The sequence below is a fragment of the Bubalus bubalis genome, chromosome 7, assembly GCF_019923935.1.
Source record: "Bubalus bubalis isolate 160015118507 breed Murrah chromosome 7, NDDB_SH_1, whole genome shotgun sequence".
Taxonomy (NCBI): domain Eukaryota; kingdom Metazoa; phylum Chordata; class Mammalia; order Artiodactyla; family Bovidae; genus Bubalus; species Bubalus bubalis.
Window position 1 is genome coordinate 70080144 of NC_059163.1, and position 26930 is coordinate 70107073.

Genomic DNA, 26930 nt, shown 5'->3' on the forward strand with positions numbered 1-26930 from the left:
AATTCATGCATGAAAACTCTAAATATTATTTTATTTTGAAGTTGAAGTATCTAACTTCAGAAAAATTATTAATCTGAAAGACATTTTACTATCCAACTAACTCTATGAACATGATAAACATAGTTTATTGTACTTAAGTTTATAATGCAGTAACTAGGACAACAACTTTTAACCACTGGTCATTTCATCAGGTAAATTCATATAACACACACACACACACACACACACAGATATGTGGGGGCGGAGAGGGGCGCTGTGTGTGGGGTGGGGGCGGCTACAATAGTTGCTGCTTGTCTATTGACTAGGGCTTCCCTGGTGGCTCAGATGGTAAAGCATCTGCCTACATTGCAGGAGACATGGGTTCAGTCCCTGGATCAGCAAGATTCCTTAGAGAAAGGATGGCCACCCACTCCAGTATTCTTGCCTGGAGAATCCCATGGATGGAGGAGCCTGGTGAGCTACATTCCATGGGGTCACAAAGAGCTGGACATGGTTGAGTGACTAACAACAAACACTGACAAAGAAAATGCAGCATAACATAAGTTATATATGGTTTATCATGCTTCTAAATGTGTTTTTTCTTATCTGTTTAGGAATATTGACACTAAAAGAAATATATTTTCTTTTGCCTGTATTTATCAGTAATAAGTATTTCTCTAATCTAGACTTTAAATCCAATTCCTTGCTCACTTCAATTTATCTATTCATTCAATAATGCAAGTAAGACTACTTCCATTTCTCTGCCTGAAAAGAAAAGAAATGAAGCTTATTTTAATAAAAATCTGAAGTTTTGAAACAACAGCCTGTAATTAAAAATTAGTTTTTTATTTCAAACAGTGTGTATGCTTGAAAGAATCATAAAATGACTTTCTACAAGCTGATTTCTGCACTAACACTTTTGGAAGATTTAGAATGCTAAAGGTATGTGTACACAATTATAAGAAAAATGTTAACCATACATTTAAAAAAAATGATAAAAGACACTAAATGCACTCTCAATCTCACACTAAATGCTAACAAAAAACCTACCAAACCACAAGTCAATGGAATTAGTATTTCTGCACAAATATCAAGAAAAGCTTATATAAAATTTTAAGACATGGGAAGAGAAAGACAGGGATAGTTTGAGATCATATATCATTACAGAGAAAATTACCTGGTTTGCAATGTTGTTGTTATTGTTTAGTTGCTACATTGTGTCCAACTCTGCTATGCCATAAACTGTAACCCATGAATTGTAACACCCCAGGCTCTTCTGTCCATAGGATTTTTCAGGCAAGAATACTGGAGTGGGTTGCCACTTACTTCTCCAGGGGATCTTCCCCACCCAGGGATCAAACCTGTATTTCCTGCTGGCAGATTCTTTACTACTGAGTCACCAGGGAAGCCCGGTTTGCAATATACAAGTCATAAAACAGTTTTTGTTTTTGTTTTGTTTTGGTACTGTTATATACAAAGCAAAACTTAGATACAAAAGAATATCAGAGAGGTTACACTTCACCAACTATGTCCAGCAGTTGTTCCATGGATCCATTTTTTAGGCTCTACTTAGACCCCCAACAAAAGTAGGAAAATGATAAATTCACTAGGACTGCTTAAGTTCTGAAGTAAAGCACTAGAATGCTGCTCAGATATTTGCCCCTCTTTTCCTATAGCTAACTTTTCTTGGAGCAAATCATTATCACAATATCAATGGGACAAGAACAAACAGAGATCAAAATATACAGATAACTATAAAGTCAGATCGCTTTGTTTATAGTAAATTTTCCTTAATTCTAAAATATTGTTGCTTCTCTGTAAAGAGAAATGAGAACCTTTACATGCAAACAAATGAATCTATCAAATGATTAAATGAGTCACAGCCAATAAAAAGATAAAAATAGTTTAGGCAATAGAGTAGAGCATAAACAATAGGAGCTGCTGAATTTAGCTATAAACCAAGAAGAACATGATATCATGAGGGGTGAAGGCAGTGGGATAATGTTCCAACTGTTGCAAATGAAAAAAGTCAAGAATGGTATCTTGAAAAGTTGAAAGTGAAGTTGCTCAGTCGTGTCCGACTCTTTGTGACCCCATGGACTATAGCCTACCAGGCACCTCTATCCATGGGATTTTCCAGGTAATAGTACTGGAGTGGATTGCCATTTCCTTCTCCAATGGTATCTTCAGATCAGATCAGATCAGTCGCTCAGTCCTGTCCGACTCTTTGCGACCCCATGAATCGCAGCACGCCAGACCTCCCTGTCCATCACCAACTCCCAGAGTTCACCCAGACTCACGTCCATCGAGTCAGGATGCCATCCAGCCATCTCATCCTCTGTCGTCCTCTTCTCCTCCTGTCCCCAATCCCTCCCAGCATCAGAGTCTTTTCCAATAAGTCAACTCTTCACATGAGGTGGCCAAAGTACTGGAGTTTCAGCTTTAGCATCATTCCTTCCAAAGAAATCCAAGGGCTGATCTCCTTCAGAATGGACTGGTTGGATCTCCTTGCAGTCCAAGGGACTCTCAAGAGTCTTCTCCAACACCACAGTTCAAAAGCATCAATTCTTCCGCCCTCAGCCTTCTTCACAGTCCAACTCTCACATCCATACATGACCACAGGAAAAACCATAGCCTTGACTAGACGAACCCTTGTTGGCAAAGTAATGTCTCTGCTTTTGAATATGCTATCTAGGTTGGTCATAACTTTCCTTCCAAAGAGTAAGCATCTTTTAATTTCATGGCTGCATTCACCATCTGCAGTGATTTTGGAGCCCAGAAAAATAAAGTCTGACACTGTTTCCACTTTTTCTCCATCTATTTCCCATGAAGTGATGGGACCGGATGCCATGATCTTCGTTTTCTGAATGTTGAGCTTTAAGCCAACTTTTTCACTCTCCTCTTTCACTTTCATCAAGAGGCTTTTGAGTTCCTCTTCACTTTCTGCCATAAGGGTGGTGTCATCTGCATATCTGAGGGTATTGATATTTCTCCTGGCAATCTTGATTCCAGCTTGTGTTTCTTCCAGCCCAGCATTTCTCATGATGTACTCTGCATATAAGTTAAATAAACAGGGTGACAATATACAGCCTTGAAGAACTCCTTTTCCTGTTTGGAACCAGTCTGTTGTTCCATGTCCAGTTCTAACTGTTGCTTCCTGACCTGCATACAAATTTCTCAAGAGGCAGATCAGGTGGTCTGGTATTCCCATCTCTTTCAGAATTTTCCACAGTTTATTGTGACACACACAGTCAAAGGCTTTGGCATAGTCAATCAAGCAGAAATAGATGCTTTTCTGGAACTCTCTTGCTTTTTCCATGATCCAGCGGATGTTGGCAATTTGATCTCTGGTTCCTCTGCCTTTTCTAAAACCAGCTTGAACATCTGGAAGTTCACGGTTCACATATTGCTGAAGCCTGGCTTGGAGAATTTTGAGCATTACTTTACTAGCGTGTGAGATGAGTGCAACTGTGTGGTAGTTTGAACATTCTTTGGCATTGCCTTTCTTTGGGATTGGAATGAAAACTGACCTTTTCCAGTCCTGTGGTCACTCCTGAGTTTTCCAAATGTGCTGGCCTATTGAGTGCAGCACTTTCACAGCATCATCTTTCAGGATTTGGAATAGCTCAACTGGAATTCCATCACCTCCACTAGCTTTGTTCGTAGTGATGCTTTCTAAGGCCCACTTGACTTCACATTCCAGGATGTCTGGCTCTAGGTCTTAGCACAAGGTTAATCTTCCCAGAGCTGAAAGCTATACTGGTCACAATGCATGGTTTCCTGGAAGTGACTCTGAGGTAGGGCCATTTATAGAGTAAACAACCAGTGAAAAGATGAATGTGTCTATGGAGCTTTAATTCTTCTTAATTCATCACAATATTTTATTAAAAAAAACTATATGTGAGATTATTTACCATATGTGCATTTTTAATGCAAGAACAAGAAAAATACTTTCTTCAAAACATTGAAAGCAAAGTCACTTTCTTCCTCTGCTTGCAAATATGCTTCTCTCTTCAGCAGCCAGTACTCCAGCTTCCCTAATCTTATGAAATACACTCTGACCTAATATGTACTCTGCAAAACCTAAAAAGAAGGAAGGGAGAGAGGGAGGGAGGGACAGAAGGAAAAAATTAAGTCTGAAAGCAACTTGACAGAAAGAGAAGGGGAGAAAGGCAAAGAACATATTATGACTTAGGCCTAATCAGGGATCAGAGATCCTTTACAGACTCATAGCCTTCAGGGATCTGAAGGCCAGTGGACATGTGGCCACATTTGCAGTGCTGGACAGCTCAGAACTGAGAAAACTGTAGTCACAGTTCTTCAGACTCTCCTGAACAGTATCTCTTCTGGGTCTCCAGATTTGATTTTAATGGGAACAATTTATTCATTCTTACAATGTGAAAAATGGCTTTTATTAGAAGCCATAAATATATAGAAAGCTTTGGATATGGAGTCAGAAGACTTGCAGTTTAGTCTTCAAATTGTTATTAACTAGTTTTGTGACATCCAGAAGAAACTAACTTCATCTTCTGAGGAATAATATTGAGTCTATTATATTATGGATTCATTATTCAGACTTTTCCATCAAAAATATAATTCTCTCTGGTTACCTTTTATTTCCTAAGTTCCTTGTTACATAGTCTTAGGAGTTGCTTCTTGGCCCAACCCCCTGCTTGCAGCTTTCCTCTTTCTTTCCATATCACTATCTGAAGAACACATTCAAATTCTTTCTAATTCTAATACATATTTCTAATTCTTTCAAGAACACTTTGTCTGTTTGCTTACTTTAACTAAAAAGAATAGTGTACATTTGAGGGTTCTCTTTCTCTGCATCCATCTTAACTAGAGATACAGTAACAGCCAACATTCATAACTGGAGAAATGGAAGATACAGCTGACACTCTCCCTGATTGCCTAGTGCTTCACAAAACCAGTACTCACCCACCTAGTATATGAACCCATCAACCTACAAAGCTCACGCCACTACACCAGGGCAATCACTTTCCCTCCTCATGTAGTCATATCAATCTCTGGACAGAGCTTTCTGTTCAAAGCGACATGAATTATATACTCAGTTATTTTCCCTTCAAATTCTATCCACTCTTCTGCAATGAACCCACCTATTCCCATAGCTTTAACTGTTCTAGATACACTGATAATTCAAATATATCTATGTTTACATATCTATATCTACATATCAGAAATTTACTTTGGATATTTTAACCTGGAGGCCCCACAATTACTTCTAATTCAATTAAGTCAAAGTATTGCATTTCACCTTTAATTTTTACAACCCCCAAAATTGCCAGTTCTACTTCCCCTAAAATATTTCAACCTTGAGGAATGACATCTTTATCTACCCAACTTTCCAGATCATAAACTCAGAATACATGCTTGACCTATATGCAACAGAGAGTTGTCCCTAAAAATCTGTTCTCTCACCCTTCCATAGTAATATAATTATAGCTAAAACTCTGGCCACCCTGCTGGAGATTGTATTTCTCATCCTTCTTTACAACTAGTCACTGCCCATGGACAAAGTTGTAACCATTGGAATTTGAGCAGTAAGTGATATGTACAATATCAGGGGTAGATACAATGATGCCTACCTCATTTGCATAACATTTGCTGCCCTGTAAATTTTTTTCTTTACCTTTCCTGCAGGCTAGAGCATGGAGACATGTAAAACAACTCAGCATCAAATAAGCAAATGATGACAATTACATATAGAGAATAAGGGGAACAAACAGATATGAGAAACCTGAGTCTATAAAAGACGACACAGAATAGAGCCACTCCGCTAATGTGGACTGGACTGAATATAACATGTCTGCAAAATAAACATCTTATTTACTCCCCTATATTTTGACATCTCTATGTTACAACTTTGCCTAATTAATACAACTCCTACCTTACTGTAAGGAATCTTGCTGGTTTCAGCCCTTTGATTGGTCTGGAATAAGACTTTAAAATTTTTTCACTATTTACAATCTTAGTTTTGTATCTTCTGTCTTGCTTCATCCAATGAAACAATCCTTTTGCAATTAAACCCCTTATTTTCTCCTGCTTGGAATATGTCAGTGGATCACATTTGGATATTTTGTCAAACTTGGTTTCTAAAATATAAATGTAATCATCACTAAAACCTTCTTCACAACTCTAAAGAATAGTTTTTTTATGTGGTTCCAATTCCTTTCAGAATAAGGATCAAATTCCTTGACAGACCAGTCCTTCTTAATGGGTCCTGAATTTATCTTTCCAATATTTTCTCAAGTACCCTACACTCCATCATAATAAAATCATATTTTTCATAAAATGCTCAGTCCTGTCACTTATATATGCACCTAACATATACTGCTTCTCTAGCTATAACTGTTATGCCCAGCAAAATCTTACTTACTCTTTAAGGATGAGCTCAAATATATACTACCTTTTAACCCTTCAACCACTCCAGAAGGAATGACTTTTTTTCTCTCATGTGCATCAAATTAACTTTCTCTATTGAATTTTAATTAGTCATATTTTGCTTCCTTGATGATCTATAGCTGATAAGGTAAATTATTTGAAGGAAAGGACTATACCTTCTGATTTTATAGGCCAAATATGTAGTACAATAAGTGCCTGGTTCTCTGTACGTGTTTTTACTGATTAAATTTACAGATGAAAATGCAGGCATCTAGAAGCCTACCCAGAGACACACATAAAATTAACATGAATCAGTGTTAAAAATTCAGATAAATCAGGATAATAGGTTGTCAGCCATATCAATTGAAAGAACTAGAATATTTAAAAATATTTAGAAGGGAGTTAACTAGGACTCAGACTCACAGTGCAGACTTCTTGAAATTTATCATTATAAGATATGCATGCATATTAAGTCACCTCAGTTGTGTTCAACTCTTTATGACCCTATGGACCATAGCCCACCAGGCTCCTCTGTCCATGGGACTCTCCAGCCAAGGAAATGGGTTGGAGTGGGTTACTGTGCCCTCCTCCAGTGATCTTCCTGACCTAGGGATTGAACCCGAGCCTCCTATGTCTCCTGCATAGGCAGGCAGGTTTACCAGCTGAGCCACCTGGGAAGCCCAAATAAGAGGATAATTAGTAGCAAAATTGGCACCAGAACCTTATGTATTCCATCCCCTAAGAATAATTTCCATCCAGTACAGTAAACCTAATAGTATTTACTGTAATATTCAATGGATTATATAGAATCTGAAATGGAATAACTTAATTTTGTGCTTTACTTTAGGCTTATTAGTGAAATTTAAATTTTAATTAACAGCTATAACATGAAAACACATGATTTCCACAGAGTATAGAAAAATGACAAACAGAATAGAATAATTTTGAATCTACAATATTTTAAAATTTAAGGGAATCGAAGGAAGTTATGGAAAATTATATTTTTACATTATAATTTATATCTTAAGCCTCCTTCTATAAGCAATTACATATTAGGAGGAAACAAACCATAAATGACACAGGAATTTGGGCCTTCATGAAGACAAGGAAAATATACCAGTTCAGAAGGCTTTACTTGCAATAATTAGCCAACTTAAATTGACTTGAAATGGCTAAAATGCATTTTATCATGTACTAAGAACCCCAGGGCAAGTGTTCCTGAGCTGGTTCAAGCACTCAGTGTCTGTAATAAATGACCTGGCTCTCTTCATTCTTATCTTTCAACTATATCTGTTAGTATTTTGCCTTAGTTCTAAGATATGATCAATCAGGATATATGATGGTTGTCACAGCTTCTGGTACTTTAGATAGATTCTACAATATTTGGGCAAAGAAGAGGAACATTTGCTGCTTTGTTATTTATTTATTTACTTGTGTATATTGAGTTAACATTGGCTTATAACATTTCATGTTTTTAGGTTTTATTTTATTTTTTATTTGAGAGAAAAATATTTTAAATAGTCTCTCAAGAGCCATTTCCTCCAATATCACTGATCAGGGTGATTGATATGACTATGCCATAAAACCATAAAAGACTCAGAAACTGGGTGTCTGGTATTTTCAGCCTCCAAATTGGGCAGTGAGCTTTTCATGGTGTCCTATACATATTTCTACAATTACACTTATTTCATGTGCATTTCTCCTCTTCTATACTGTAGGCTTATTAATTTTTTTTAATTTTATTTCCTAGCCTAATATTTCAATAAATGATGCTTAAATAAGTGAAATGAAGAAAGAAGGAAGGGAGGGAGGGAGGGAAGAGACTGTAGGAAACTTTTTAATATGCAAGAACTTTTTCTTTGCCCAATCTATGTCACTCCAATAAAAGACTAAAGAAAAATTTCAAGCTAACCAAGTAACATTGGAAGAGCATATCATTCTACTTTATTGATTAAAGTTCCTTTGGAATCTTATTATGTATATCTACTCTCAGGCATCTTTCCAAAAGTCAAGCTACTCTTTATTTCCTCTTGGCTCAATATACTTTCTCTGTTGCTGCATTACTTTCCAGAAGTTGTATTAAAAGATCCAAAATTCAGCTAAGTAATTTAGCCATAGATTCTTCTGGTAGCAAAAAATTTGTGCTTCCTTAAGACAATACAATCATTTTGAAATTGATTAATTTTTAATCACAATGAAGTTGAAGAAATTACCTGGCTATGGAATGGTCAAGTAATTAGGTTAAAATGGCAGAAATATGAATTGGATCCAGTTCCAGTGATTTAATGCATAGCTTTGGAGTCAAATGCACACCACTTGGAATACAAAGTTTGAGTTCATGTGGTAAGCTCCACGGTTCTCTCATTTTTATATGCTAGCCTATACTATATGCTAAAGAAGATAGAGAATTAACTGCAAAATAATTCCCTGCAGGGTGCCTATTACAATATAATGGGCCCAGTCTTCCTAAGGTTGAAGTCAGAGTGCTTTCCAGAGATCCACAAGGAATAATAAAACATAAAACATATCCTGGAATGGGTTGATGCTTTTAAAATGATCAACACTGCTGAAATCCATCTTAATAACATGAATGAATGTTATTGGCATTACTGAAAAAAATTCAAGGCTTAATGAGAGCAGCAGCATAGATACTAAAAAAACAAAAAACAGACAAACAAAAAAAGGTACTTTGGGGCATAAAAAAGTACTGGAAAAACAAAACTGTCTTTCTTGTTAATAAGCAAGAGCTATATTTGGACATACTTTATATATGCTGCATTTATCATAATTTGAACATAATTGATTCTTTTCTTGGTGGGGCACAGGTTTGCAAGATCTGAATTTCTTGCCAGGGATCAAACCCCCACCCCCTGTAGTGAAAGTCCAGGGTCTTAACCACTGGATCCCAAGGATTTCCCTGAATATAATGGATGCTTAAAGCATAGCAATCATTTAAGGGTCATCCTTAGTGTAGGTTCACTGTACTTCTTATTTTTATTATTTTAATAACTGCCCACATAAATTCTTGACATACAGTGAGTACTTAGTATTACTGGATGAGCTAATAGATGAGTTAAATGATAGGAAAAAATCCTTTTCTCCTTCTCTCTTTTAACTAGAATTCATCTTTTGCCGTCATCAGTGCTGAGCATCACTTATTCACATCAAAGGAGCATTATAGTCCTTGGTGCTCTGTTTCACATACATATACCTTGTTTTAAATTCTGTTATATTTGTAGAGCATATTGCATGTATAATAACCTATCATTATGACAGTATAAAATACTGCCTTGCCAAACGTATGATCAGATTCTTGAAGATACAACTCATTTACCACTTAGCACTTTATGATCTGTATTTAGCCCAGTCCATTTATCTACAAGGTGGCAAAATATTTCAATAAATATTGATCAAAAAAATAGGGAAAAGAAAACACTGCTAAAGACTGTGCACAAATCTAATGAAAGACAATAGGTGATCCTTACTCTCAAGAGAATACAGTCTCATATGAAACAAGACTAGAAAATGCCAAAGACAATTTATAATTTTGAAAATTACTTGTTTATGAAAAAGTATATTATCTGAGATGATGTTGTATAGTGATTTAGATACATGACTGATAATCAAAGATTTTTATTAGTTTTATACTTATACAATGATACCTTGGCATTGGAGGAGGAACAAACTCACTCTAGGGAAGTTTTAGAGAAAATGTGACATCTGATCTGGGTAAAAGGAAGAGTATTTCATCAGTATTATAAATAGGAAATTCTAGATGAGGTATCAGTACTGAAATTCACAGGTACTAGAGTACAAAATGTCAGAATAAAAGAGTGAAGTGGCATGGCCAAACCATAAACTTTAATGGGAAACTGGGATAGGGAGTAGTAGAGAGATAGAAAATAGTGCTTAAACATTTGAATGGTGCTATATTGTAGGAAAAAAATGAAGAATTTAGAAAGTTGTCCAGTGTAAACTTAGATAATACCTATGCAATTTTTAAAACCGAAAGTTTTACTAGGCTTGGTGGATATAAAAATTACCTAGACTTGAGATAGAAAAATGAGTAAGATATAATTCTCTCCATCATGAAGGTGACAGCCTAAAGAGGAAGACAAATTAATGAACAAACTATGTGCTACAGAATGTCAGAGGTATGTCTAAAGTGAAGTGAAGTGAAGTCACTCAATAGTGTCGACTCTTTGCGACCCCATGGACTGTAGCCTATCAGGCTCCTCCGTCCATGGGATTTTCCAGGCAAGAGTGCCGGAGTGGATTGCCATTTCCTTCTCCAGGGGATTTTCCCAACCCAGGGATCGAACGCAGGTTTCCCACATTGCAGGCAGACACTTTACTGTCTGAGCCACCAGGGTTAAGTTCATGTCTAAAGGGCTATGCAAGTACTTAGAAAAAAATGGAAAACAACTTATGGTCACTGAAGCAGAGGGAGCATTTAAAATGCTAAGAAGCTAAACAGATGTTAAAACACAGAAGCCACGATAGGGCTGAAGGAAAGAATAAGGGGATGCCATGGTGATTCCAGAGCCCAGACTCCATGACCATCTGCTGGGAGTCCACACCATAGTGAGAGGTGGAATTATGGAATTTGAAACCATTGAAAGTAGAATAATTCATCTAGAATCAGAACTACCAAAGAAATCGATGCCAGAGATATCTCTTGAAGACAGACAACAGAAAGAGATAGGTGGTTTACTGGAATACTGATCAGAGCCAGGAAAAAATAAAGAATATTTTCTGTAAAATGAAAGTTTATAGGAAAATAACCAGCACCAGGGGTGTGAGATAGCACATATGTAAATAATAACATACAAAATGAAAACTCTTCCTTGCAGATGCGATTAAAATGTATCTTCCTAGGCAAATTGGAATTAAGTAGGTAAATGATAAGGAAAAAATGTGTGACTGATGAGGAAACAACATGTACAAAATTATGGGACTTATTAAAAGTTTTCTCAGAGAAATTTAAATATTTTAACATGGTTGGTGATAAGAATATTAATGAAAATCTAAAGATAAGGCATCAGTAAGTTTGCTTACTACAACACAAAAATATGATATGTAATAGAACAGCCTAATCAGAATGAGGATACAGAAAGTTTAGCCAAAGAAAATGAAAAACAGATTTCAAGGTCACCTAAATGGAGGCTAGAGGACTAGAAGACTGACCCAAAGGAAAACAGTATGCCTTAAACTTCAACAAAAGCAGTGAGAAAAGAGAATGCACACAGAGAGGAGGCATTTAATTAAGTCTGGAAAAATATCAGGTTAAGATAAAAGCATAAGAGCTCAGTTATGAACATATTAATTTTACAGTCCATGCAGAAGCCCAATATTTGGTAATAGAGTTTTCACCCAAGTACAGTTGTGGAAATTATTAGCATTTGAAAGTAGTGAAAACAGTGGAAGCAAGTGAGATGCCAATATAGTGTGTAGAGGGAGACAAGAAAGTGACTGAGACTGAAAGCCTATGAAGCATTAAGATGAATGACAAATGAATGAGTGATGAACAAAAGACATGGTAAAGTCAAAGCTGAAAGTGCAGTGTTTTGGGGCATCTTTATCTTCAAATCAATTACTTATGTTCCTCAGTCTAGCTCTCCTTACATAGAGAGTCTCACCCCTTTCAAGACTATTTCCCAAACTTTTAAGCCTCAGGTAGCCTGTATACTATCAGCCACATTCAACTCTACCTCCTTAGGGGGTTCCAGCTACCTCTACTAGCTACTATAGTTCAAGCTTCTGAACTACCACAAATCCTTTGTTTCTTTATCCCTGTGGTAGTGGTCTTCTGGCTTTTGTTAATATCTGGGCTGCTTCTCCAGCTCCTGTCAGCTTTGGCTTTTCTATCAACATTTTCGTTCACTCCTTGCAATAAAATCCCTTTACTTCAGACACTTAATGGTGGTTTCTGTTTTCGGATTAGACTTTGATACAAAAATATATTGGGCCCATACAAAGCTAACAAGAAGGTCTTTTAAAAGAAATAGGTAAATGCTACAAAGAGGTTAAGAGAGTTGAGAAAGTGAAATCAACAAGCTATTAAGTAAAGCAGGATGTTCACTTGTTTAATAATATTCAAGCTAGTATTAATTTGTGGTGGAACTGAATGGTAAAGGCACTGCTTTTAATCTCTGTTTCCATAATTTCACTGCAGTACACACTGTATAAGTATTAAACCTAGGGAAATCTTACCTGAAAATGTGGGGTCTTCACCACTAACCTACTGATGTTGCCATGTTGATGAGTTGCATAATCTAACTCCTAGGGACAACACAACTCCCCAATACCAGTGATAGAATTGAGTCCACAGGCTTTCTCAAAGGATACAGTTCTGATGCTCAATTTAATAGCATGTGACAGTCTTTTCAGAGAATGAATAACACAGATATAGCTGTGTTGCTGGACTGACAAGGACCTCGTCAAAGAGTCAGTTTTACAATATGTAAAGCATTATGTCTCGGCATAATATCCACTGGTACAAGACATGGTTGACCTAAAACAATAGACTGCTAGGTATTACATCAGCAAAGATAGGTTTACTCAGGATCAAACAGAGAACTGCAATTATGAGTCTGCAACCCTGGTTAGCCACATACAAGGGAAAGAAGACCCTTTTTTAGAGTGAAAAAGAAAGTTGGGAGAGCTATGGTAAACAGATTCCGTGGCTTGTCATTGGATGAATCCTTGTCAGGAAAGAAGAGTCATTCTTCCTCTCCTGTCATTTCAGGGTGTGACAGCTCCCCCTTATGGTCTCTGGAATCTACTTAATGAGTTTTCCATTTACTAATTTTTTACAACATTATTCATTTCATTGAGTGATACAGAGTTCCCATAAATACCTGTCATTCGTGAGGTCAGTAGAAAACTGCTCTACTAAGTTTGGAGAGACAGGAAGATCCAGAGTTACAGCCAAGGTCTCCTCACCACAAGCAGAAACTATTGGATCTATACAGTGGTAAGAACATTTAAATAGCAATTGTGAAAAATCCCTGGAAGCTGAGTATTGACTTGCTTGGGAGTGGGAAATTCTTAGCAGCCAGACTCTTAAGGAAATGCCAACAATTTGTGGGTTTTACTTCCAAGAACCTCAATAGGTTGGTTCTCAGAGTGAAGAGTAAAGGAGATGTCTTTCCAGGATCCAGCAGGGAGAGGAGAAAATAAGCAATGTGAAATTTGACCAGCATCTTCTAAAACAAAGGCTTGGTCTCCAAGAAAAAAAGACTTTACCTAAACTTTATCCAACCTAGGGGGAGAGCATTTTTCCAGCTGTAATCCCAAGCAGCTGTCCTGTCTCATCCAATGAAGCTAAGGACACCTGTTATAAAGGCAGAGGCCAGGAACACAAGCCCACTAAAATAATGATTCAGTCATTGATTTTTTACTTAAACACTACAACTGTACTATTTAAAAATAATTTACTATTGTCTACTTTTTTTTCCCAGTTAATATTCTAGTTCCTAGCACATTTTTCTATATTACAGAACTCCTGAGATATTACAATCTTAGAAGTCAAGGGTGTCAATATGACAGAATTGAGGTAGACAAGGCTCTCTTTACAACAAATTCAAAGGATTTGGTTACTGTGAAAAAGCTTTTGACGGGTGTAATATTTCAAGGTTCATGCACTGAACAGAAAGTTTCCCATGGATTTACTCTTGACTGATCAAACAATCTCTCAGCCTGCTGCAAATATCTGAATGATGCATGAACCAAGCCAACAAATCAATAGTCATGATAAGGTGCCTTGTCAGAAGCACTTTTACTATTATTTAAAATCTCAAATCATTTAAACCCTGTGATTTAAACACTGTCTTTAAAATAATCAACAAACTTATTCTTAATTTCAGAAAAAAAGCATTAAATATCATTTGTTCTTTGTTGCTTTGCATTATATTGTTTTCCTTTTTTTAAACCTTTAACTAGGTCTTTTGTGTACAAGATAGCTATCCAGGAAGCCACACACATTACAGGGCCAATATATGTGCATAAAAATAATGGAGCTTAGGCTACCTGAGGAAACTGGTGTTTGAAGAAGAAAAACAATTACTTATAACATGGCAGATAAGCTCTGTTATACAAATTATTGCTAATCATAATAAGATCAGGATCATGTTTTAATTATTTATAGTGAAGATATCAAGCACTGGTTTTACATTGACACCAACCTGCCAATTTAATATTAGGCAAGAGCTTGCAGAGAAAGTGATTCATCAGCATATTTACATATATATGCTTCAAGTATGAAAAGAGAGATAAAGCTAACTATGAATTATTAAGTCATACATATAGGTTAAATATCAAGAAAAACTTCAAAAATAATAAAAATAAAATGCATAATTTCCTTATAGTGATTAGAGAATAAAAACACCTTGATTCAAAAAAAAAAAATTCATATAAGAATAAAGAATATGCATGGTAAATAGCAAAAAGTAAGTGGTAAGTTTGCATTTTAATAAAATTTAATAAAATACAACCGAATGCCATTTTCAAAAGAAAATTAAAATATTAGTACACAGAAAAACTGAAAGTAGGAGAAAAATGAAAGAAAATTGAAGAGTCTCTTGATGAAAGTGAAAGAGGATAATGAATATATAGGCTTACAACTCAACATTCAGAAAACTAAGATCATGGCTTTGGTCCCATCACTTCATGGCAAATAGGTGGGGAAACGATGTAAACAGTGAGAGATTTTACTTTGGGGGGCTCCAAAATCACTGCAGATGGTGACTGGAGCAATGAAATGAAAAGACACTTACTCCTTGGAAGAAAAACTATGAACAACCTCAGTCAGTTCAGTTCAGTTCAGTCGCTCAGCCGTGTCCAACTCTTTGCGACCCCATGAATCACAGCACGCTAGGCCTCCTTGTCCATCACCAACTCCAGGAGTTCACTCAGACTCAGGTCCATCGAGTCAGTGATGCCATCCAGCCATCTCAACCTCTGTCGTCCCCTTCTCCTCTTGCCCGCAATCCCTCCCAGCATCAGAGTCTTTCCCAATGAGTCAATTCTTCGCATGAGGTGGCCAAAGTACTGGAGTTTCAGCTTTAGCATCATTCCTTCCAAAGAAATCCCAGGGCTGATCTCCTTCAGAATGGACTGGTTGGATCTCCTTGCAGTCCAAGGGACTCTCAAGAGTCTTCTCCAATACCACAGTTCAAAAGCATCAATTCTTCAGTGCTCAGCCTTCTTCACAGTCCAACTCTCACATCCATACATGACCACAGGAAAAACCATAGCCTTGACTAGACGGACCTTTGTTGGAAAAGTAATATCTCTGCTTTTCAATATGCTATCTAGGTTGGTCATAATTTTTCTTCCAAGGAGTAAGCGTCTTTTAATTTCATGGCTGCAATCACCATCTGCAGTGATTTTGGAGCCCAAAAAATTAAAATCTGACACTGTTTCCACTGTTTCCCCATCTATTTGACATGCAGTGATGGGACTGGATGCCATGATCTTCATGTTCTGAATGTTGAGTTTTAAGCCAACTTTTTCACTCTCCTCTTATACCTTCATCAAGAGGCTTTTGAGTTCCTCTTCACTTTCTGCCATAAGGGTGGTGTCATCTGCATATCTGAGGTTATTGATATTTCTCCCGGCAATCTTGATTCCAGCTTGTGCTTCTTCCAGCCCAGAGTTTCTCATGATGTATTCTGCATATAAGTTAAATAAGCAGGGTAACAATATGCAGCCTTGACCTACTCCTTTTCCTATTTGGAACCAGTCTGTTGTTCCATGTCCAGTTCTAACTGTTGCTTCCTGACCTGCATACAAATTTCTCAAGAGGCAGGTCAGGTGGTCTGGTATTCCCATCTCTTGAAGAATTTTCCACAATTTATTGTGATCCACACAGTCAAAGGCTTTGGCATAGTCAATAAAGCAGAAATAGATGTTTTTCTGGAACTCTCTTGCTTTTTCCATGATGCAGCGGATGTTGGCAATTTGGTCTTTGGTTCCTCTGCCTTTTCTAAAACCAGCTTGAACATCTTGAATTTCATGGTTCACGTATTGCTGAAGACTTGCTTGGAGAATTTTGAACATTACTTTACTAGCAACCTATGAGCACCCTAGACAGCATATTAAAAAGCAGAGACATTACTTTGCCAACAAAGGTCAGTCTAGTCAAAGCTATGGTTTTTCCAGTAGTCATGTATGGATGTAAGAGTTGGACTATAAAGAAAGCTGAGCACCAAAGAATTGATGCCTTTGAATGGCAGTGTTGGAGAAGACTCTTGAGAGTCCCTTGGACTACAAGGAGATCCAACCAGTCCATCCTAAAGGAAAAAAGTCCTGAACTGTTAGAGCTGAAACTCAAATACTTTGGCCACCTGATGTGAATAACCGATTCATTGGAAAGGACCCTGATGCTGGGAAAGATTGAAGTCAGGAGGAGAAGGGGACAACAGAGGACGATGGTTGGATGGCATAAGTGACTTGATGGACATGAGTTTGAGTAAGCTCCAGGAGTTGGTGATGGACAAAGAAGCCTGCCATCCTGTAGTACATGGGGTTGCAAAGAGTTGGACATGACTGAGTGACTGAACTGAAAAGAGAAAGGAACTTCTTTACAAATATTATAAAGACAACATTGGATTGGCTATATAATTATTAGTATATTTTCCCAGGTGAGAAGTCTAATTAAGGACAAAAGATATCGTTAATTAAGGAAAAATGTAATCAGTAGGTAAAGGAAGAAGTCCACTCAGAAGGAAAAATAGGAACAAAGATTCAAAAGAGCAAGAGCATTAAGAGCTATTCAGGAAAGAACAAAGAATGTGGTGTAACTGGAGTATAAATTTTGAGTAGGTCTGAGGAAATAAGGAACAGAGCTTCAAAAGCAATGTATGGTTATGGTACACTTTAAATGAAATTTGCAGACTTTGTAAGTATTTTAAAATATTATTTTAATTTACATAATAATTTTGTATTATTTTCCCTAGGTTTTGTTTTAAAGAAACTATCAAGATGAGGTTCTTTCCATTAAGTAGTGATAGTTTAGTGAGAGGAAAAAATAGTGAGCCATTTACTAGAGTAAAAGATGTGAGAGGTAAATCCAAAGTGCATTGAGAGATCACTTTGGGTATACCTTGTCTTTGAAAGACAGAAATCTTGTCTTTCAAAAAGAGATCAGTTGGCCACTACACTGATAAGCCAAGAGTTTCCGTGAGATAGCCTTGCTATTAAAAACATCACAAAGCCCCAATCATAAGAGGGCTGGAAGGATAATCAAGGGAGATAAACCAGGTCCAACAAGGAAGACCTAGACCACATGTAAGGAGAGAGAGGGAGTGATTTGATGTGATTTGAAATTGTGGAGAAAGATAACAGAAGCAAGAAAGAGCCCACATCAGAAATACTAGCTGAGACAGAAGAAGAGATTCAAATATATCCTGCTTCTCTCTCTTCTCATTAGCTGGAACTTCTTGGAAGTCAACTGTAAATTTATCCTTTGAAATGTTGTTCTCTAAAATACAGGTGAGAAGCATGGAGAAATAAAGAGTGAATATGAAAGCACACAGGTAAATTTCTTCTGTCAGGAACATTAAGTAAAGAATATGAAAATAATAAAATTGATGACCAAAAACACTTCTTGGAATAAGTCATGAATTGTAATTTTGAAAAAAAGTTGGAATTAGTAAAATGAATAATAAATAAAGTATTTTGTATATAATTTCTTTTAAGCACACATGCCAGGTTGGAAGAATCACAAGCTGGAATCAAGATTGCTGGAAGAAGTATCAACAACCTCAGATATGCAGATGATACCACTCTCATGGCAGAAAGCAAAGAGGAACTAAAGAGCCTCTTGATAAGTGTGAAAAAGAATAGTGAATAACCTGGCTTGAGACTCAACATTCAAAAAACTATGATAATGTCATCTGGTCCCATCATTCATGGCAAATAGATATGGGAAAAGTAGAAACAGATTTTTTTTCTTTGACTCCAAAAAGATGCTTGCTCCTTGAAAGAAAAGGTAGGGCAAACCTAGATAATGTATTAAAAAGCGAGACATCACTTTGCTGACAAAGGTCCATATAGTCAAACCTATGGTTTTTCCAGTAGTTGTGTATGGACGTGAGAGTTGAACCATAAAGAAGGCTGAGAGTTGAAGAATTGATGCTTTCAAACTGTCATGTTGGAGAAGACTCTTGGGAGTCCCTGGGACTGCAAGGATATCAAACCAGTCTATCCTAAAGGAAATCAATCCTGAATATTCATTGCAAGGAATGATGATGAAGCTGAAGCTCCAATACTTTGGCCACCTGATGTGAAAAGACAACTCATTGGAAAAGACCTTTAAGCTGGGAAAGACTGAGGGGCAGGATAAGAAAGGGGATAACAGAGCATGAGATAGTTAGATAGCCTCACCAACTCAATGGACATGAGTTTGAACAAACTCTGGGAGATAGTGAAGGGCAGAGAAGCCTGGTGTGTTGCAGTCCATGGGGTGGCAAAGAGTGAGACACAACTTAGCTACCTAAAAACAAAACAAAGCACACATGAAATACAGACATATACATACAAAAATCTTTAAATATTAATCAGAAAACAAATAACAAACATATGTTTGTAGAAGCTAATAAGCAATTGGAACTATCAATATTTTCATATTCAATATATTTCATATTCAGTCAAAATGACATCAGGACTGTTTGAAGAACTTGATAAATTAATTGTCTACTTTTATATAAATTTAAATGGCTCAAAATAGGCAAGAACAATAGGGTGGTGATGGGTGGTGGTATTGGCACAGTGGCAAGAAAATAAAGGATAAATAGAACATAATGGAGAGGCCACAAAAGCCCAAAGCTTACATAGAGAGGAGAACACGTGTATACCTGTGGTGGATTCATGTTGATATATGGCAAAACCAATACAATATTGTAAAGTTAAAAAAATAATAAAATAAAAAAGAAGTAGCATTAAACAAGAGAACAGAAAGTCTCAATAAATTTTGCTAGGACAATTAATGCTCCACATTAGAAAAATTAAACCAGTGACACACTTCACATCTTCCATGAAATAGCAATTCTAATTTATTTAAACCTTAAATGAGACAGGCACATGTCAAAACCTTTTTTTGTTGTTGTTCTTTTTTTTTTTTTTAACTTTACAATATTGTATTGGTTTTGCCATACATCAACATGCATCCACCATGAGTGTGCATGTGTTCCCCATCCTGAACCCCCCTCCCACATCCCTCCCCATACCATCCCTCTGGGTCATCCCAGTGCACCAGCTATGAGCACCCTTTATCCTGCATTGAACCTGGACTGGCAATTCGTTTCTTATATAATATTATACATGTTTTAACGCCATTCTCCCAAATCATCGTCCCCCTCCCTCTCCCACAGAGTCCAAAAGACTGTTCTATACATCTGTATCTCTTTTGCTGTCTCACATACAGGGTTGTCATTACCATCTTTCTAAATTCCATATATATGCATTAGTATACTGTATTGGTGTTTTTCTTTTTGGCTTACTTCACTCTGTATAATAGGCTCCAGTCTCATCCATCTCATTAGAACTGATTCAAATGTATTCTTTTTAATGGCTGAGTAATACTCCATTGTGTATATGTACCACCGCTTTCTTATCCATTCATCTGCTGATGGACATCTAGGTTGCTTCCATGTCCTGGCTATTATAAACAGTGCTGTGATGAACATTGGGGTACACGTGTCTCTTTCAATTCTGGTTTCCTCACTGTGTATGCCCAGCAGTGGGATTGCTGGATCATAAGGCAGTTCTATTTCCAGTTTTTTAAGGAATCTCCACACTCTTCTCCATATTGGCTGTAGTAGTTTGCATTCCCACCAACAGTGTAAGAGGGTTCCCTTTTCTCCACACCCTCTCCAGCATTTATTGCTTATAGACTTTTGGATCACAGCCATTCTGACTGGCGTGAAATGATACCTCATTGTGGTTTTGATTTGCATTTCTCTGATAATGAGTTATGTTGAGCATCTTTTCATGTGTTTTTTAGCCATCTGTATGTCTTCTTTGGAGAAATGTCTATTTAGTTCTTTGGCCCATTTTTTGATTGGGTTGTTTATTTTTCTGGAATTGAGCTGTAGGAGTTGCTTGTATATTTTTGAGATTAGTTGTTTGTCAGTTGCTTCATTTGCTATTATTTTCTCCCATTCTGAAGGCTGTCTTTTCACCTTGCTTATAGTTTCTTTTGTTGTGCAGAAGCTTTTAAGGTTAATTAGGTCCCATTTGTTTATTTTTGCATTTATTTCCAATATTCTGGGAGGTGGGTCATAGAGGATCCTGCTGTGATGTATGTTGGAGAGTGTTTTGCCTATATTCTCCTCTAAGAGTTTTATATTTTCTGGTCTTATGTTTAGATCTTTAATCCATTTTGAGTTTATTTTTGTGTGTGGTGTAAGAAAGTGTTCTAGTTTCATTCTTTTACAAGTGGTTGACCAGTTTTCCCAGCACCACTTGTTAAAGAGATTGTCTTTTCTCCATTGTATATTCTTGCCTCCTTTGTCAAAGATAAGGTGTCCATAGGTGCATGGGTTTATCTCTGGGCTTTCTATTTTGTTCCATTGATCTATATTTCTGTCTTTGTGCCAGTACCATACTGTCTTGATGACTATGGCTTTGTAGTAGAGCCTGAAGTCAGGCTGGTTGATTCCTCCAGTTCCATTCTTCTTTCTCAAGATTGCTTTGACTATTCGAGGTTTTTTGTATTTCCATACAAATTATGAAATTATTTGTTCTAGCTCTGTGAAAAATACTGTTGGTAGCTTGATAGAGATTGCATTGAATCTATAGATTACTTTGGGTAGTATACTCATTTTCACTATATTGATTCTTCCGATCCATGAACATGGTATATTTCTCCATCTATTAGTGTCCTCTTTGATTTCTTTCACCAGTGTTTTATAGTTTTCTATATATAGGTCTTTAGTTTATTTAGGTAGATATATTCCTAAGTAGTTTATTCTTTTCGTTGCAATGGTGAATGTAATTGTTTCATTAATTTCTCTATTTTCTCATTATTAGTGTATAGGAACACAAGGGATTTCTGTGTGTTGATTTTATGTCCTGCAACTTTACTATATTAATTGATTAGCTCTAGTATTTTCTGGTGGAGTCTTTAGGGTTTGCTATGTAGAGGATCAAGTCATCTGCAAACAGTGAGAGTTTTAAAAAACTTGATTGTTTTATAACATTTATTTATATAGCAAAACAAATTTTTAATTTTCAAAATAAATAAATTGTGCAAGGTACAAAACAAAATGTTGGTAAATAATAATTAAATTTTACCATCTTATATCAGTAATTGGTTACATATGCAAACCCACCTCAACACTTACTGGCTTAAAACAGCAAGCATATTTTATTAATTGTGAGCCTGTGGGTCACCTAGGAATTTTGGTTGATCTGGCATGCTCAGTTGATCTCAGTTGAGCTTTTTAATATATCCCAGGTCAACTGCTGAATCAATGGCTTGTTGGCTGACTACTGGCTGGGGTAATGGTGCTCCCTAAGCCCTGGATCTCTCTGTATCCAGCAGATGAGTATGGATGTGTACTTACTTCAATGGCAGTTTTCTGAGAGAGAAAACAGATGAGCTCTCTTGAGGTCTAGACTCAGAACTAGCACAAAGTTGCTTCCACCATATTGTTTTGGTCAAAACAAGTCAAAGTCTATCCAGATTCAAAGGTGGAGAATTAACTTCTGTCTACTGAAAGTTCATAAAATGTTACTATAGGAAATGTAAAAAGATAAGCTGAGAGAGAAGATATTTATAATAAACTAACAGTAAATTATTACATGTTATGGGATTTTTACTGTGGTCTTTTGACAGAAGAACAGATAAGTTGACAAACAGAAAAGAAAGCCTAGAGCACACTCAGATATAAACTTTTAACATATGAGAGAAGATATTTCAAACATATAGAAAGGTAAAATATTTTCAATAAAACAGAGCTTAAAATGTGTGGTTATAAATATGAACAAAATAAAAAATGTATACTGTTTCCTACCAAACACAAAAATCAATATAAAAATATCTCCATCCAGGATCACAGTGGCAGAATAGATTTTTGAAACAGCTCAGCTGCAAATTTCATAGCAGAAACTACAGGCAGTAACAGAAAAACAGACAAAAAGACAAATACCAATAACAGTTATTGGTCTTAGATAATTCAAGTAGACTTAAAAAACATGAACATATAAATAACCTAAATAGCATAATCAATAGGGTAAATGTAATAAATATATGTATATATCCATACATTCTATAGCTCTAATGTGTCTATCATATACTATACACGGAGAGAATAGAGAGAGCACCTTTTTTCAATGGCACATGGAATATTTACCAAAACTGTCCAAGCAGATATATTGAGCCAGAAAGACAATTAAACTTTTAAAACAAACAAAAAAAATAATATTCAATATTTTCTAAGCACAATACAAAAAATTGTTAAACAATTAAGAACTTTCTATTTGGAAGATATAGGTAAGTAGATGGATAGATAATAAATACTTACTAAACAATTTTGGGGGCTAAGAAAAAATATAAAATGGAATTGTGAACATAACAATAAGGAAATTCTAACACAAGAAAATTTTTAGACAAGAGCTGAGAAACTGCCTAGAAGGAAATTCATTGCACTAAATACTTACATCAGTAAAAGAAAAAATAAAAGTTCAAACCAAAAACTTCAGAAACAATATAAGAAAAGGGGGTAAGAAACTGAATAAAGTAATAAAAATAAATAATTTGAAAATAAGATAGAAAAAAATAAAATAATTTATCGAAAAGCAGATTCTTTGGAAAAAACGAATATAAATCAACAAACTAGTACACACGTCAATGTATAGGATCTTTAAAATGCAAAACCAATACAATATTGTAAAGTAATTAATCTCCAATTAAAATAAATAAATTTATATTTTAAAAAAACAGTGTAGGAAAACATTTAACAAGATACAAAAATTTAAATCATAAAGACAAAAATAGATCAATTCAAATACATTAAGTCCCAATCAAAATGTTATCAAAAGCCACATAAACGAAAGTACAAAGACAAGTTCCAATGGAATAATGTGTGGCACATAACCAATAAAGAATAAACTGTCAAAATATATAAAGAATTTTCACAAATCAGTAAGAAAGATTTATTAAAGGACAAAGAAAATGAATAGTCATTTCAAACAAATGAAAAAAAAAAAAAAAAACTGAGTCACAAATATATAAAAGTCCAACCCCACTAGTAGCCATGGAAATCCAAAGGGAAAACAAGTTTTACAAGATTAAATTTATGTACGCATAAACATTGCAGTTCCTTGGACTGCAAGGAGAGCCAACCAGTCCATTCTGAAGGAGATCAGCCCTGGCATTTCTTTGGAGGGAATGATGCTGAAGCTGAAACTCCAGTACTTTGGCCACCTCATGCAAAGAATTGACTCATTGGGAAAGACTCTGATGCTGGGAGGGATTGGGGGCAAGAGGAGAAGGGGACGACAGAGGATGAGATGGCTGGATGGCATCACTGATTTGATGGACGTGAGATTGAGTTAACTCCGGGAGTTGGTGATGGACAGGGAGGCCTGGCCTGCTGGGATTCATGAGGTCGCAGAGTCGGACAGGACTGAGCGACTGAACTGAACTGAACTGCAACATTGTATTATATAAATGTAGCAAATTTATAACAAGAATGTTGGAGAATACAATGTAAGCGATGATACTTAGCATTGCTAGTAGTGTGCTGCTGCTGCTGCTAAGTCGCTTCAGTCGTGTCCGACTCTGTGAGACCCCATAAACGGCAGCCCACTAGGTTCCTCTGTCCCTGGGATTCTCCAGGCAAGAATACCTGAGTGGGTTGCCATTTTCTTCTCCAGTGCATGAAAGTGAAAAGTGAAAGTGAGGTTGCTCAGTCGTGCCCGACTCTTAGCGACCCCATGGACTGCAGCCTACCAGGCTCCTCCACCCATGGGATTTTCCAGGCAAGAGTACTGGAGTGGGGTGCCATTGCCTTCTCTGTGCTAGTAGTGTAAGTTGTTAAAATTACTTTCTAAAATAGTTTCATTACCTAATGAACCATCAAGTGGAAGTTATAAATTAGCAGTTTTTATCTTTGCTAACATTCCTAACTAAGAGTAGTAACCTTTCTGTGTTTCTTCAGTCATATTTTGAAGTCACAAGGTCCAGGCAGTGGTCTCACTTCCAACTCAATGAAATCACTGCTTGTACCTGATAGAAACATAGGAAACCCTTTGGGAACCAAGAACTCTAAAATATCAGAACTTAAAGGTATTTATATAGGAAACAAACATTCTGAAGGGTGGTACTCTCCAAGCTGGAATAACAGATGCTGATTACCTAGGGGATGATGGTTTGCTGCTATGCAACAAGAGCAGGGCACACTCTATCTAGAACTAAGACACTTCTCTGGAGAATTCCTTCTTACTTACACACAAAGGTTAATGGAAAAATGACAGCAACCAAAAAAAAAAAAAAAAAAAAAGTAGGTCTATTAAAACCTCAGTTTCAAGAAAAAAATGTTGGTTACTGTACCAAATTAAAAAAACACTCCAACCACCTGAGATTCTGGCTCTTGGCAAAGCAAATATGCAAGAGTTGACCTTTTTATTTTCTCTTTCTCTTATTTAAGTTGTTTGATATTAACTTTATAATTTAATTTTTAGGCAATGGTATATGCAGTGAGAATAAATTTGAATAGGCACAAATATAACTAGCAATCGGTACAATGACATCGGACATGTATACCTTTATTTGAGGGAGTGAGTGAGTGCTTCACAGATATAAAAACTAGTTTCCTCTTAGGTGGACACATACAGTTGTTTTATTGTTGTCTGATAGTATAAAAGTGCTCATAAGAGTGTGAAGGCGTGTAGAGGGATGCCCAGGCCAGAACAGAGGGAAGGACTTACTTCCTGCCTCCAGTGTGATTTTGGCACAGAATCCAGAATATCCCTGTGTGCATGGGGCTGGTGGCCTTTGTCCTTTCTGCAAGTTTCCTGAGACCACAGTGACAACCCTGAGACTACCACCCCATCCCTTTCATTTCACCACTACACATCCAGCTGCTTTGGTATTCAAGCTGCAGTTCATGCCCTCTGACATTTAATCCAAGTCTGAGCCCTCTATTGAGTCTCTTTTCCACCAGAAGGTTACATGCTTCTAAAATAGCCATTCATCTTCCAGAGGTCTGATTATCAGTTTAGGGGTCTTGAAAGTGAAAGTAAAGTCACTTGGTCCTGTCTGACTCTTTGCGACCCCATGGACTGTAGCCCATCAGGCTCCTCCATGCATGGGCTTGACTCCATTTCAACTCCCCAAGTTCCTTCCCTGTTTACTCTCCCTCAGCCTAGGAATGATAGTTGCTTTGTCAGTTACTACTCTGCATCCCACAAAATTATCCTATTTAGTAAGTCCCTTGGAATGCAAGGAGATCCAACCAGTCCATCCTAAAGGAGATCAGTCCTGGGTATTCATTGGAAGGACTGATGCTGAAGCTGAAACTCCAATACTTTGGCCACCTCATGCGAAGAGTTGACTTATTGGAAAAGACTCTGATGCTGGGAGGGATTGGGGGCAGGAGGAGAAGGGGATGACAGAGGATGAGATGGCTGGATGGCATCACTGACTTGATGAACATGAGTTTGGGTAAACTCCAGGAGTTGGTGATGGACAGGGAGGCCTGGCGTGCTGCAATTCATGGGGTCGCAAAGAGTCAGACATGACTGAGCGACTGAACTGAACTGATCAGATCAGATCAGTCGCTCAGTCATTCACTAAGTCTTCCTGTTCAAATTACGTATCGGATTTCTATATCCTTATCATTGATACTAGAAGTCCCTAATAAAATCTTGAACCATTTATATAAATAAAATGTTACATGCAGGACTTTTCTCTTTCTCCTCATGAGCCAAATTTAGACGATGATAAGGACAGTTTTTCCTTAAACTTTAATGAATTGGGAAGACTTGAACTTATACTACAATCTCATAAACAGATAGGCCCCAAATGTACAGCCCTTAGTTCATAGGTTTTGAAGTGGGTGGTCAAATGAGGGTAGAAACCTGGAAGCTGTGACTGGTAAAAATTAATTATTTGCTTTGTTCCTAATTTTTATGTCATATTGTCCCATCAACAATTGTAATTATTTGAACATTTTTTATTTCCATAAAAGAAAAAAAATCTTAATATATCTATTAAAAACCTGAGTGGAAAACTAAAAGTAAAGAGAAAAAAGAATTTAAAGAAGGAAGAAAAAAGAGAAAGAGGGAAAAGAAGTATGTGGGTATGAGTGTATGGCAGAGAGAAAGAAAGAAATGCCAGGTGATGGATGAAGGTATGGTCCCAGGTGCTGGAACAGAAGCAACACATTCTTATAAAGCATCAAATTTCTCAGTGTACAAAACACTTATAACTTGACTAGTGGTATAAGATTTATCAGATGCTTGATAAAAAAAAAAAAATACCTTAAGCTCTGTTTCAGTTTACAGATGGATATTAATTTCAAGCACTCACTTCT